Consider the following 15,340-nt stretch of genomic DNA (forward strand, 5'->3'; position numbering starts at 1 on the left):
CTGTGGTCTGAGTTCCATTTAAACTTTACTGAAAGTATAAAGGTCTCTCGAGTCACCTCCCCTGCCATCAATGATCTATTTTTAACCAACTGTCTTCTGGTCTTTTGTGTATCATTTCTTGGACAGTGCATTTGATGAAACCCTTATTCTTTGATCTTTATTTTATCTTGGTTTCCAGGAAAATTTCCCTATCCTGTTTCTTTTCAAAATCCTTTGGCCATTCCTTCCCTGTCTTCTTTGCTACTCCTCTCTTTCCCTGATTGTGTTTCTGTCCCCAGTTTATTTTTAACTTCTCCTTCCTCATTCTATATCACCTTTCTTAGCTATTCCAGTTCTCTCCTCTCACCTGAACTCTCAGCTTGTAATATCCAGATGCCTTTGGAACAAATCAACTAGGGCACTTTAGCGTCCCTTCATATTTGGCGTTTATAAACTCACTCCCACATCCCAGTGCCTTGCACAGAGTCTAGCATAGCAGGGGCCAACAAATATTTATTGAATTAATGGATGAAATGAATCTCATTCCCCTTTAAACCATCTTCCTCTCTAATTTTCATCTTTGGTCACTGGTATCACTGTTCTTATCACTGCTCTCTGCTATTACAAATTTTTTGTGGTTTTTTTCTGTGGAAATGTATCATATATATATGTTCTTTTCATTGTATTTTCATGACTTTTACCTTATTGAGACCCTTGTCACCTCATTCCAAGGTTACTCCCAGTTTCACATCTGGCCTCTTTGGTTCTAATCTCTCTCTCCAAGCTATTTCTACCATAGCTACCCTAATAACTTTTAAAATATTTTTTATTGTTTTAATAAGCTTTTTATTTGGGAAATAATTTTAGGTTTACAAAAAAGTTTGCAAATATTTTTTATTGTTTTAATAAGCTTTTTATTCGGGAAATAATTTTAGGTTTGCAAAAACAGTACCTTTACCAATTTCTCCTGATGTTAACATCTTGTATAAACATGGCTCAATTGTCAAAATTAAGAAGTTAATTTTGTACATGATTGTTAACTAAACTCATTTATTCAGTTTTCATCAGATTTTCCACTACTGTACTTTTTTGTATTCCAGGATGCCACATTGCCATTTAGCATATCTATTTATTTTTAAGTAGGTATAACCAGCTTTGGTAAAAATTCAAAAAGGACATAAGGATATATAAGTCTCTTTCCACCTCTGAACCATAGCTATGCAGTCCCTCTTCTAGACACAACCCGCTGTTTCTTGTTTCTTGCATAGTCTCCCACATTCTCTCTCTGCACACACACACCGTTGCATTCTAAATATACTACTCTTACCTTACTTTTTAAAACTTAATATTGCTTGATCACTCTTTATCAGTAACACAAAGTTGCTTATGTTTTCATTCCAGCATCTCATTGTATATCTGTACTGTAATTTGATTGACTAATTCCCTACTGATTGGCATTTTTTGCAAACAATGCTGCAGTGAATATCCATGGCCATGCGTCATTTCACATGTGTAGGTTTTTAGTTTTTGCTACGTAAAAGGGTATGTGCGTTCATAATGTGATTGCCAGCTTGCTTTCCAGAGGGGTCCTACCAATTTATCCTCCATTATTTTCCCATAATCTCACCAATATTGTGTCTTATGAGACTTTTGAATTTTGTCACTTTGATAAGTTAAAATATAGATTAAAATTATGTCATTGTACTTTTAATTTGCATTTCTCCTATAGTGAGTGTGTTGTAATGTCTTTTCATATATTTAAGAGCCATTTATATTTCTTCGTCTGTGAACAGTTCATATACTTTGCCCATTTTTCAGTTAGGTTATTAAAATATTCTTCTTACTATTATGTTTTCTTGCTTTAAAATCTTTCAGATTTTCCTATTTTCGGATTCATTAATTTAAAATTACTGTTTTCGTGTACCATTTTCAAGACTTTACATCATATGTTTCAACTCATTTCACACTAGTTTCCAACAACCACTGCTGCTCTGACCAGTCTGGTTTCCATACTCTCCTAAGGGTATACTCGTGTCATGCTCGTTCCTTCTATCATGCCTTCTTTCTTTGTGTCCCCCCTCTTTCCCCTCCCCTTGTATCTCCTCTTTTGAGACAGAGATCATTGCCACTTTCTACAATTGAATAAACTTCCTTTTAATTTCAAGTAGACTTCTAGAAAGAATAATTAATTGATAGTTTATAAATAGAAAATGATAACCACTAAGAGACAGCACCAAATTATGAAAAAAAAAAACAAAAAAACCAACAACCCAAAAACCTGCTCATATTAAACTAACCACTTAAGTAAGAGTTCTAGTGGATTGGTATGCCATAGTCATATCTTTATTTATTAAGGCATTTTATTCTTATTTGATAAATTTGGTATATTTGAGGAGTTATTCTTATTTGATATATTTGAGAAGTTAAAAAAGGTAAGCTACACGAGAGTAGGTGATTTTGTAGCTGATCAAACTTGTGTACCCAAAATGATGCATAGATCAATGTTAAACCGAAGGTCTCTAAAAACAGAACTCTGTTCTCTGTTTCAGAACTCTTTTCTTGATCTTGACTGCTCCATATGTATTTACTAAAACTTGACGAATACATGGACATTAAGTAAATGCAGTTAGGCTTAAAAAGGATACTTCCTGTGACAGAGTACACAGGCATGACCCCAAATTATCTTACTAGTTTGGAAAGATGGGCTAAAACCAATAAGGTGGAATAGAAAAGAATTGAACGTAAAGCTCTGCATTTCATCTCCAAAATTAGTTGAAAAAAGAATGAGGATAGAGTCACGTATCTGGTTTGATGTAGTTTGTATGACAAAAACTTAGGAGTCCGCTAACTTAAGAGTATAATGCATTCAAAATTTAATACAATCTTGAGTTGCATTTATACAATTATAGCATCCAGATTAAGGATCTTGATAGTTACACAATTATTTTGTTCTTCATCAGACCTTATTAGGAGTATTTTATTCAGTTCTAGGTTTTATATTTTCAAAGGGACATTTTAAAATTAAAGTACCTGTATTGTTTTTCTATTGCCGCTATACCAAAATTATCACAAATTTAGTGGCTTAAAACAATGCAAATGTATTACCTTACAATCTGTAGTTTAAAATCCAAGATGGATTTCAGTAGGCCAAAACCAATGTGTCATCACGGCTGCATCCCTTTCTGGAGAATCCAGGGGAGAACCTGTTTCTTTGCCTTTCCCAAATTGTAGCAGCTCCCTTCCTCCATCTTCAAAGCAAGCACAAGTCACGTCCTCACTTCACCTGTCTCTGACCACAGCCTGGAAACGTTCACGCTTTTAGAGGATTCATGGGATTATATTGGACCCATCGGGATAATCTCCCCATCTCAAAATCCTTAACCTTAATGGCAGGTGCAAAATCCCTTTTGCCATGCAAGATAGCAGGTGCACAGATTCTGGGGATTTAGGGAGGGCATGCACCTCTTCTGGGAGCCACCATTCGTCGGCCTCCCCCAGTGCTTCTTACAGAGGATCACCAGGATATTGGAGGTGCCAAACTGGATACAGAGAATCAGACAAAGAACAACTGAAGATGATCCCAAAAGTCATGCCTGGGAAAGTATGAAATAATAAAGTGATTAGTGCACTAAGTACATAATAAATGGTTTCTGCTTTGAAGGCGAATGCTACAAACTACAGAAATACAGTAGCTCAGAAGGGAAAGAATTTACGGATGTGGAAGGGGATGAAGCAGCATAACATTTGTCTTGCAAAGAACAGAATTTGGGATCCAAGTTTTCACTTTACATTAGATCAGCAGGTGGTTTCAATGTTAGAAAGCACTAAGTTTAACAAGAACTCGGTATTATTTCCCTAACTAGTGAGGGTCGGGGGTAATGAGGGACTACAGTAGAGAAGCAGCTGTCTGGCTTCTTTTGCCATTTGCTGAATGTATAGATTCAGAGGAGGAGGGAGAACTTTTACCAAAGGAAGAAAGCAAAATTTTTGAAGCTCAGAGAAATACATATATATACATGTATGTATACATATATATTTAGTTTTCTTTCCCAGGAACACATGGGAAGAAATCCCCTCTAAAACTAAAGCCCAGTCATCAGGGGTTATTGAGATTTTTCAGGCTTTCCCTATAATCTTCCTCACATTTGTCTCTTTAAATGCACTGAAATCAACCTTTAAGAAGTTGCTGATAGTGGTTATCAAGCAGGAGTTAAATTAACAAACCCTCCCACCTCCCTCACGGGGTGGTAGCTTCCAAGGCCAGAGTCAATGTGTATCAGTGTGAACCCGATCCAGAAACAGCCCACAAGGGAACAAAGTTTAGTCTGTGAGGAAATGGGTGGCTGCTGATAGTTTCATGCTGTCTGTCCAGGCTCAGCTTTCTGTGGTGTAAGTAGTTTTATTTTAAAAATTACGATATTTGAATGGAAAAGGGATTGTAGGAATAATTGCCATCTGAGATTAGATTAAAGTCCTGCCTGGCCCCAAATCTTGTGTGCTAGACCTACTTAAAACAAAGCTTTGGCTTTTCACAAGTAGTTTTATGTTAAAAAAATGAAAAAGAAAGCCACGAAGTTTCTCAGCAAATGTTCTACTGCTTGCATAAGATGATTTTTTAATAGCTTATCTGTGTTGAGGGAAGTTGTTTACCATCAGAAAGTAAAAGTGAGTGAATATTTATCTGTTGCCCAGAGATTGATTATTTCTACGTAGTGCTTAGATTTCTCCCTGATGTTCTTTCCAGATGCTTTTCCTTTAATTTAGGTTCATGTTACAAGTTTATGTTAGCAAATATTTAGTAGCCTCTCAGGTAATTACACTGAAGGTTTTGATGTTCAAATAAACTAAATAAATGAGAATAAAGTAGAACTTTAATACTGTGTGTGTAATAAAATGTTGGAATCCTAGATTTGAGAGCAGCAGAATGTATTTTCAAAGAGGAGGAATTTTTGTGAAATGGATGGAAATAGCAAGCAGCCTTAGAAATTTCATGCAACTTTGGAGAAATCTATTTTTAAGATTTTGACATGCATAGTAATTTTCCAGACTAAGTTCCTAGTACTAGCATGTATAAACTTAATTTCATATACGAAGTTGGAATGGCTGTATTTCAGTTGCTATACTTCTATGTTGAGATTAGGATTCCAGGAACTACACAAGCATTGTTGTTGCACAAGCATTGACTTTACTGAGTGCAGCTATGATTAGAATGTTAAGGTTGCGTTTTGTGTTCGAAAGGTTGATATTTTCTATTTCCCTTTTGCCACAATGTATTTAAAAACAAAAACAAAACAAATAAAAAAACTCCCAGAACGGGACAAATTTATGGTTTTGAATATAGAAACAGAGTTTGATGTGGTTAATATACAAAAGTTATAAAAGCTGGCTAGTTGGTCAGTAGCCTTTTAAATCACTTAGGAAGTGCTGAGGAGACAGATTGTTTATGTAGAAATACACTGTATTTCCTCTTTCCTCTATCTTCATCTCAGACCTCAGGGACATTCAGTCTATTTCTCTAGCCTGCTTCTTATTCCTGTTGGACTGAGCAGGAGCCCAGATGGTGGTACTGGGCCCCATCTGACTCTTGATGGGATGGAAGCCCAAGATACACTGTCCTACGCAGGCTCTAGGACTATAATGAAGTGAAACCTTTACTCATCCTTTAGATTGATAAATTTCAATGATTTTAGGTTCCTGAGCTGATTAACTTCCCCAACTCAATAGCCTCTGCTGGGCCAAGTTGCTTATTTAGTTGTTAGTTCATGGGGTGGGAAGTTGGGGGTGGGGAAAGGAGCCAACATGGAAGGGGAGACTGTAACCATGGGAACAGCTATTTCCTAAAGGATTGAAATACTTCAGTGTTTTAAAAACACCATGCCTGTGTGTACTGGCTGAATCTTAACCTCCAGTAGCTGCCTCTAACACCCAAACCCTTGACCATGCCCTACAAAGCCTACATGATCAACTTCTGACCATTTGTTTAGCATCATGCCCAGCATGGTCCTCCTTAGTCAGTTTGCTCCAGGTTCCTAGGAACACATCCAACTTGTTTCTGCCTGCAGGCCTCTGCTGCCTGGAAAGCGCTTCCCCTACTTTGTTTCTTCCCTCCCTTCGTTCAGATCTCTACTCAAATGCCTCTTCCTCAAAGACACCAATACCCCACATCCACTGTATTTTTCCTTTACCCTGATATACTTTTTTTTTTTAAATAACTACCTGGCATTATTTAATTTATTTGAATATATATATTTAATTTATTTTCTATAGATATCTAAAATACATGTAGTATTTCCCACAAGAACACAAGTTCTATGAAGGCAAGAACTTCTTTGACTGAAATAAAAATTACAGTGTATATACCATGATCAAGGAGTATAAAATTCAAAATTGTTAAGATGCCAATTCTCCCTAAATTAATCTATATATCCAATGTAATCCCTATCAAAATTCAAGCAGGCATTTTTGAAGAAATTGTCAAGTGATTCTAGAATTTATCTGGAAATGCAACTTATATAGAATGGCTAAAACCATCTTAAAAAGGAACTGTAAAGCTACAATAATCAAATATTGCCCTAAGGATAGACAAATATATCAATGCAACAGAACAGTGCATCCAGAAATAGACCCACACATATGAAGTCAATTGATTTTTGATCAGGGTGCTAAGCCACTTCAATGGGAAAAGGGTAGTATTTTTAAACACGTTGCTGGAACAAATGGATTTTCTTGTGGACAAAAAAGAAACTTCACATCTTTTTCACTCCGTACACAAAATTAAATAGACGTGGGTCAGAGATCTAAACATGAAACTCAGAACCAGAAAGCTAGAAAAAATAAAGGAAAAATATCTTTATAATCTTGGGGTATATAAAGATTTATCGAGCAGGACACTAAAAGCACTAACTATTCAAGTAAATTAAATAAAATCAAATGAGTTTATGTACTTACTGGAAGACTTCTCAGGACTTGTAATATGCTAATGTTTCTAGTAAGAGGGTCATGCAGCATTTCCCCCAGTGTTTGACCACTGAATCCTGTTTTCATCTGGAGCATTTAACTAACATGCAGGAGTGATAGAATATGCCATAGAATATACTTGGAGAAGTGTTGCTTTGGCTCTGTCCTCAAAACATACTATTTTTGAGAGCTGTAATAACTTTCTCCTTCTTTGGTGTGAATTAATGTAATTTCATCCAATTTAACAACCAGAGTAAAGAAAACCTTTCTGCCAAAAGAACTGTGATCACGCCCCACTCCAGATTGACTGGTCAGCCAGCCAATGTCGCAGTTGTTATTACTGATAGGCCAGTGTCACATTAGACTGGAATTCGCCATAGTAAGAGGAATAAAGAGTGATTAAAGGTGCAAAGCATTTTACATTTTCCCTGCTGCTGGTTCCATATACTTGTTAGGCCTGCTCTGCCCTGCTCCCTCACTGCCTGTCAAACTCCAAGTTGTTAACCCTTTGCCTCTTTCAGATTGCTCAACTCCTTTGGTTCTCCCAGTTCCTAATTGCTTGAAGGCCTTTTTTTTTTCTGTGGCATTCCTAGTCTCTGACTCATAGTTCACTGTCCAAATCAGATTCCTCTACCTGCTGTTGCTGCCCATCAGCTGATTTTTATGGTATATAAATTGTCACATAAGAAGTAGGAGCAGAACCACAAGAAAAAGTAGAAGGAAGCCAAAGCCAAACTCCACCGAGACCAGAATTTGGCCCAAGACTCTTACTGCTCAGGGAAAGAGATCTCAGGAAGAAGTCAAATGGTATGTAATGCCAGGAAAAATATAGAGAGAAAAGAAAGCTTAAGAAAATGTCCCTATATTGTCTCTGGATTGTATTTAAAAAATTGAACCACTATAGTAGATATTGGTTTGTCATGAATGTGAAAAGCTAATGACCAGATATGGAAATGTCATCTGAATAGAGCTTACTAGAAAGACTATACATGACTAGAAGTTAAGAGGCTTTAATTTTAGATCTTCCACTAATTTGCTTTATAATAGTAAGTAAATATATTCTTTTGTTTTTTATTTTTATTTATTTTTTAAAGATTTTTAATTAAAATATAGCTAACATACAATAATATATTAGTTTCTGGTGTATACAATAGTTATTCAACATGTATATGAGTGTACCTAAAGAAGTGATCACCATGATAAGTCCAGCAACCATCTGACACTGTACTACACTCTCACAATATTATTGACTGTATTCCCCATGCTGTACCTTACATCCCTATGACTTACTTCTTTTATACCTGGAAATTTGAACCTCTTACTTCCCTTCACCTTTCTCCCTCCTTTTTAGTTTTCTCAGTTACAGTTGACATTCAGTATTATTTTATATTAATTTCAGGTGTATATTATAGTAAATATATTCTTTACAGAGAAAAACCATTGCCCTCACCCTCATTGCAAAGAAAAATTATATGTGTATATATGTGTGTGTCTGTGTATGTATATATGTACACACACGTACTTGCATACCAGGCTTTGTCACAGATACTTTCTCATGTGTTATCTCATTTAATCATCTCTGTCCATATCTCACCTTTGTCATCTGGAAAGGAGATAATGTCTCACTCTGCCTTCCTCACAAAACAACAGATATAATCATAACCAGATAAGAACATATACTACTTTCAGCATTACTCTAGAATTAAGGAATAAATCATGAATGCTATGTTGAGAGATGTATACCAGTATTTCCATAGCAAAATGGTGTGATGAATTCTGGTACAGTTTATTTGAAAAAACATTTGCAGACCAAACTTAGGAGAAACAATTTACACAGGATATTTCATAGACATCAAAGACAATTATGGAACACCTGGAAAGTACAGAACAACCTTTTTTCTACTTCTCAATAAATTGTAACTCAAAGTAAACAGCTTTCACAATACTTTATGACACACTGTATCAAAGAAAAACAGGCAAGAGAGATACTTAAACAAATAAGTAAGGGCAGGATAGCAACATAGATGACAATAAAAATTTTACATTAGAAATTGAAAACCAGTTTTTAGCCTGTATTAAAATAGGATGAGAAGTACCACAGAAAGCACCTAGGGTTCTGGGCGCCAAATGGATTGATGTTTGTATAACTCTACTGCTTATTAACCTGGAGCTGGGAGCGAAAAGAAATTTGATCACTTTTCTAACAGGCTGATCCTTTATTATAATCAGAATGGCAAGTTTAGAAGCTACTGAACCCCACCTGTAGGCTGTTTTTCCATTGTTCTTATAACTTTTAGAATTTAATAAGGGGGTGGGGGTGGGGGCACAACAGCTGCCAAGTGTCTGGGAACCTACAAGATTTCCTCACTGCAGTTCCCTAAAATAACCAGGGGATCATAAACTAGCAAACAAACTCATCAAAGAAAGACCATAAAAAAATTACTATTTGAAAAAGGCTGCCTATATAATCTACTATCTGGAAAATGATTAGATAATAAAGTCCAAAGGAACAGACATGAAAAACAAAGTGGCACTGTGAAAGAGAAAATAATTTTGTTAAACCTTTTTCCAGTTGAAAGATTCAAGAGTAAAGTATTCAAACAAAACAACACAGTTAAGAAATCATACAAGACACACATTAGAAGCAATAAATAGCAAATTGGAAATCAACATGTAGGTGGGTGAATAAAGAAAAATAACAGAAAACATGAAAAACTTACAAACTAGTACAAAAGTTACCTTTGCACAATACCAAAGTCAGCTTTACTCAAATTTTGATATTTGTTTTTTATTTCTAGCTTTTCCTTTTGATTCTCTTTTATACTTTCCATCTCAATGATTAAGTTCCCCATTTGTTCATGCTCGTCTTTTCCACCAGATTCAACAGAGGGAGTCACTATGGTGGCAGTTAAAATAATCCATACATAAATTAAAACTTGTAGAACTGTCCACCATAGAAAGTCAATTTTACTGTGTGATAATTCACACACACACACACACACACACACACATAAAAAAAATTATGACCTGTTTAAAAAAACAATAATAGGGGCCAGCCCAGTGGCTCAGGCGATTGGAGCTCCGTGCTCCTAACTCTGAAGGCTCCCGGTTCGATTCCCACATGGGCCAGTGGGCTCTCAACCACAAGGTTGCCAGTTCAATCCCTCGAGTCCCGCAAGGGATGGTGGGCAGTGCCCCCTGCAACTAGCAACCGGACCTGGAGCTGAGCTGCGCCCTCCACAACTAAGATTGAAAGGACAACAACTTGACTTGGAAAAAAAAAATGCTGGAAGTACACACTGTTCCCCTTCCCCAATAAAATCTTAAAAAACACACAACAACAATAATAATGCACAATAGAGTTAAGAGCATATAAAGAAGTAAAATATGTAAGAACAAGAGCACAAAAGGTGGGAAGGAAATTGTGTAATATAATACGATGTAGACTGTAATAAATTAAAACTATACAATGTAATCTCTAAAAGAGTGGGCCTCAAAGTGTAGTCAGATCCCCAGCAGCAGCAGCCCCTGAGATCTTGCTAGAGATGAAATTCTCTGGCTCCCCTGCAGACCTAACTGAATCGGAAACTTCGGGTATGGCACAACAATCTGTTGTTCTGATGCATGATAAAATTTAAGAACCATTACTTTAGAGCAAGAGTTGGGAAACTTTTTCTATAAAGGGCCAGATAATAAATATTTTAGGCTCTGTGGTCTCTGTAGCAACTATTTAACTCTGCCACGGTAGCATGAAAACAGCCATCGATGATACATAGAATACAGTGGGGCATTTCGTGTATGTAAATTATATGTCAATCGAAGGTTTTTCTAAAGTACAGAATAAGAGTCTGGAATAAAATCTGCCATTCACATTAGGTGATATCCTTATTGCAGATAAAATAAGGTAAAATATGGGGAATGAGTATACATTCTTCGAGAAGAAAGATGGGGAAGACGGTCCCAACAGAGGAAACATTTATAACACTTGGGAAGATGTATGGGAATGAAGGAAATTTGGGATACTGTTACATGCAATGGGAGCTAGCAAAACATTTTCACCAGGGGAATGAAAAATCAGATTGTATTTTAGAAAGATCACTCCTATATGAATTGAAGGAGAAAGAGATTAGAAATAGGGAGATAAGTTTAGAAGATATTGTTACAGTCCAGATGAGAGAAAATAATCTAAGGCAAAGACTGGGAATGAAGAGTAGGGAGTGGCACTTGAATGATATTTAGATGGAGTCAATTGGATTTAGTGACTGGCTGGATTTATTAAAATATTAGCAAACATTTGTGAGCCAGTCATTGAGCTTTGGGCTGTCATGCTTTTTATCTCATTCAACCTTAACAACAGCCATATAGGTAGGTGTTACAATTATCACCATCACCACTGTCATCATCTTCATTTTACAGATAGTGCTGGGTAACTTGCCCAAGGTTATACAGCTTGAAAGTGGCAGAGCCACTGTTTATAACATACAGTTTCTCAGTAATAAATTGTGGGAATTCTTAAAATAATTTATGTCCAAAATTGCTAACATAATAAGAAGGAAAACAATAATGGAAAATTAATTTCATGACCAAATATAGAAAAATCAAGCAAATTGTAATATCAAAGGAAATATTTGATTTAAATCAAATCCTAGGAACACACAACCTATGCCATATTTTCAAAGGAACAATTAAATAGAATTTCATATAAGTATATTTCTTTCTCTTTATATTAATTTTCCCCAAAAAGTCTTTAGCAGCAAATGTAAACTTTATTAGTATAGCTAAGAAAAGACATAATGTTGAAATCATATTTCAATATCATTAAAAGGAGTCAATATTTTTACATAAAATATATAAAATACTTGTCATAATGTTCAGAAACATGATAAACCAGAGATTAAATTTAATACCATATGAAAAGCCTCTTAAGCACTGCTAGAGGAAAACTATATGCATTAAGTTTCTCAAAAAGAAAATATATATTGATGACACTGATACATTTTACTATTTTAACAATATAATTTAAAAATCTATCATCCAATAAAGTTTTCAGATCATTTTTAACAGTGATCCTCCAATTAGTTAAAAATACATGTTATCAAACAGATTTTTGTTCAGTATTTCTAAAGAATATATACTCGTTGATGAAAACTAGAGTTATGCCTAATAGCAGAAGGTGGTTCAATATCAGGAAAAAGTAAGACTGGTGCAGTCATTATGGTAAATAGTATGGAGTTCCTCCAAAAAGTTAAAACTACATTACAATCCAACAATCCCACTACTGGGTATAAATCCAAAAAGAAAAAAAGAAAAAGAAATCAGGATCTTGAAGAGATATCTGCACTCCCATGTTCATTGCAACATTGTTCACAATAGCTAAGACATGGAAGCAACCTGTGTCCATCAATGGATGAATAGATTTAAAAATGTGGTATATATACACATGGAATATTATTCAACCATAAAAAAGGAAACCCTGCCATCTGTGACAACATAGATGACCCTGGAGAATATTATGCTCAGTAAAATAACTCAGAGAAAGACAAATACTGTATTATCTCACTTACATGTGGAATCTAAAAACATTGAACTCAAAACAGATTAGAATGGCAGTTACCAGACACTGGGAAGTGGGGAAAATGGAAGATATTGGTTAAAGGGTACAAACTTTCTGTTATAAGGTGAATAAATTCTGGAGATATAATGTACAGCATGGGAATGATGTTTAGGAATGCCATATTATATACTTGAAATTTGTTTTTTTTAATAATAGACTTTATTACTTTTCAAGCAGTTTTAGGTTTATCCAGAAGTGAGCAGAAAGTACAAAAAGTTCCCATATTGCTACTCACCCCCACCCAGTTTTCCCTATTTTAGTATCTCCAGTAGTGTGGTACAATTGTTAGAATTGATGAGCCAATATTGACACATTATTATTATTAAGTAAAGTCCATCATTTACATTAGGGTTCATTCTTTGTGTTGCAGATTCTGTGTGTTTTGAAAAATGTGTAATGACATGTATTCACCGTTACAGTATCATGCAAAGTAGCTTCACTGCCATAAAAATCTGTACTCTACCCCTTCATCCTTCCTTCTCTCCCCTGAATCCCTGGCAACCACTGATCTTTTTATTGTCTCCATCGTTTTGGCCTTTCCAGAATGTCATATAGTTAGACTCATACGTATATAAACCTTTCAGATTGGCTTCTTTCACGTAGCACAATTTGTTGTTTCTTCCCTTTCCCCCATCAGTCTCACTAAGTTATTCACAGTTTTATTCCTTTTTTTTTTAAATCAGCTGTAGGCTTTATTGATTTTCTCTATTGTTTGTTGTTGTTGTTTTATTTCGTTGGTTTCTGTTCTTTTTTCCTTTCTTTGGGTTTAGTTTGTTCTACTTTTTCTACTTTTTCTTTTGGTTTTAGTTAGTTCTACTTTTTCTAAAAATTTTTTTGTGGAAACAAGATCATTGTTTTTAAATCCTTCTCTAAAATACACATTTAAAGCTATAAAATTTCCTCTAAGCACTATTTTTGTTGTTATCTTGTACATTTTGGTATGTTGTTCTTTAAATTTTCATTTAGTTTGAAATCTTTTCTAACTTCCCTTGTGATTTGTTCTTGCACCCATGGGTTATTAGATGTGTTTTTTAGTATCCAAATATTAGAGATTTTTTTTAGAAAGATATCTTACTTATATATAAAAAATATGTATCTTACTGACGTCTAATTTAATTTGTATGTGATCAGTGAACATACTCTTCAGTCTTTTGAAATTTATTGAGACTCATTTGAAGGCCCAGAATAAGGTCTATATCTGGTAAACTTCTTTGTGTTTATTCTGCAAGAATTCTTGTTTTGCATGTATTCTCCAGTTGTTAAGTGCCGTGTTCTATTAACATTAATTGAGTCAAGATTGTTGATAGTATTATTTAAGTCTAGCTACAGACTGATTTATATATATGCATATATATACACATACATACGTATTTCTATCTTTTACTAAGAAGGGGGTCTTAAAATTTCTATGATGTGGACTTACGTGTTTCTCTCTTTAGTTCTGTCAATTCTGTACTTTGCAGCTCTATTGTTGACTATATCCACTTTAGGATTGTTATGTCTCCTTGATGAAGTGGCTATTTTATTACTGTTAAATCTTCCTCTTTTTCTCTGCTAATACTCTTTGTCTTGAAGTCTATTTTGTCTTATAATGTAGTCGTGCGAGCTTTCTTATGCTTAGTACTTGCAGAGTATATCATTCCCACCACCCTTTACTTTCAAATAATCTCTATTTTTATAGTTGAGGTGTATTTCTTATAACTACGTATAGTTGAGTCTTACTTTTTTATCCATTCTCAGAGTCTCTAGCCTCTAGTCCACCTACATTTAATATATTTATAGATATGGTTGCACTTAGGTGTACTTTTATCTTTGTTTCCTGTTTATTCCATCTGGGTTTTGTTCCCCACATCCTCCCTTTATTGATTGATTGATTTCAGTTTATCAAATATTTTGTAGTAATCCATTTCAATTCATCTAATAACTGGTTAGCTATATCTTTATTTTATGTTTTAGTACTTGCTCTAGAGAGTTTACTATGTACCCTTAAATTATCACATTCTATTTATTAACATTAAATCATTTCTTATAAAATGCAAAAACTTGATATAAACTATATGACAATAAGAACACAAAAGTAGAGATCTAATAGAATTACTCTGCATTAGGGTAACATGAGGGACACTTGCAGTTTTGAAACTTTTCAGTATCTTGATGGGTAAATGAACCTATACAGATGATAATGTTGTATAGAATTTAATACACACACAAATGAGTACAAATAAAACTGGGAAATCTAAATAAAAGCAATGGATCATAGCAATGTCACTATCCTGATTATGATATTATACCATGGTTTTGCAGAATGTTACCCTTAAGGAAAACTGGAAAAAGTTTACAAGGGATCTCTCTATATTATTTCTTATAACTGTGTGTGAACCTACAATTATCTCAATAGAAATTTCAATTTAAAAAACTGTTCTTGCTATAAGGTCACCAAACTTCATTGCTTAAAGTAAGGGGCCTTCAAGTATCAAGGTTTCTATTTTGACCCATATATGGTATTATAAAAGTAGACTATTCAGCACTGCTTTATGGTTCCCATTGCCTGGTTGGTAGAGAATAGTAGAAGAGATTCAGAACAGTGTTTATCAACTCACCTGCACTTATGTGTGCCAGATGTGGGCCAGCTGTGTACCCACTGCCCTTCATTGTCATGGCCTAGGCCTATGGAGACCCTCATAAAAGTAATTACTGAAATATCAAATCCAACATTCTGTGTTCATGTAGGACTGGGTTCAAATTATCTTAACCCAAAGAGATTTTATCCTGTATTTAAGAATTTACAAA

At 34.9% G+C, this 15,340-nt stretch overlaps 1 protein-coding gene across 3 annotated transcripts in view; it reads left to right on the forward strand.

The window, feature by feature from the left end:
* Positions 1-15,340, forward strand: part of MAP3K13 (mitogen-activated protein kinase kinase kinase 13) — a 142,793-nt gene that overhangs the window by 24,226 nt on the left and 103,227 nt on the right. Inside the window, exon 1 of one of the 3 annotated variants that reach the window (XM_019735852.3) lies at positions 4,249-4,368. The exons of the other annotated variants lie outside the window; for them this stretch is intronic. The gene's annotated coding sequence lies outside the window, so the exon portion shown is untranslated. Of the gene's footprint in view, positions 1-4,248; positions 4,369-15,340 lie in introns of those variants that run through there. 3 annotated transcript variants of the gene reach the window in all.

The sequence above is a fragment of the Rhinolophus sinicus genome, chromosome 17, assembly GCF_057876585.1.
Source record: "Rhinolophus sinicus isolate RSI-liver-muscle chromosome 17, RSI-T2T, whole genome shotgun sequence".
Lineage (NCBI taxonomy): Eukaryota > Metazoa > Chordata > Mammalia > Chiroptera > Rhinolophidae > Rhinolophus > Rhinolophus sinicus.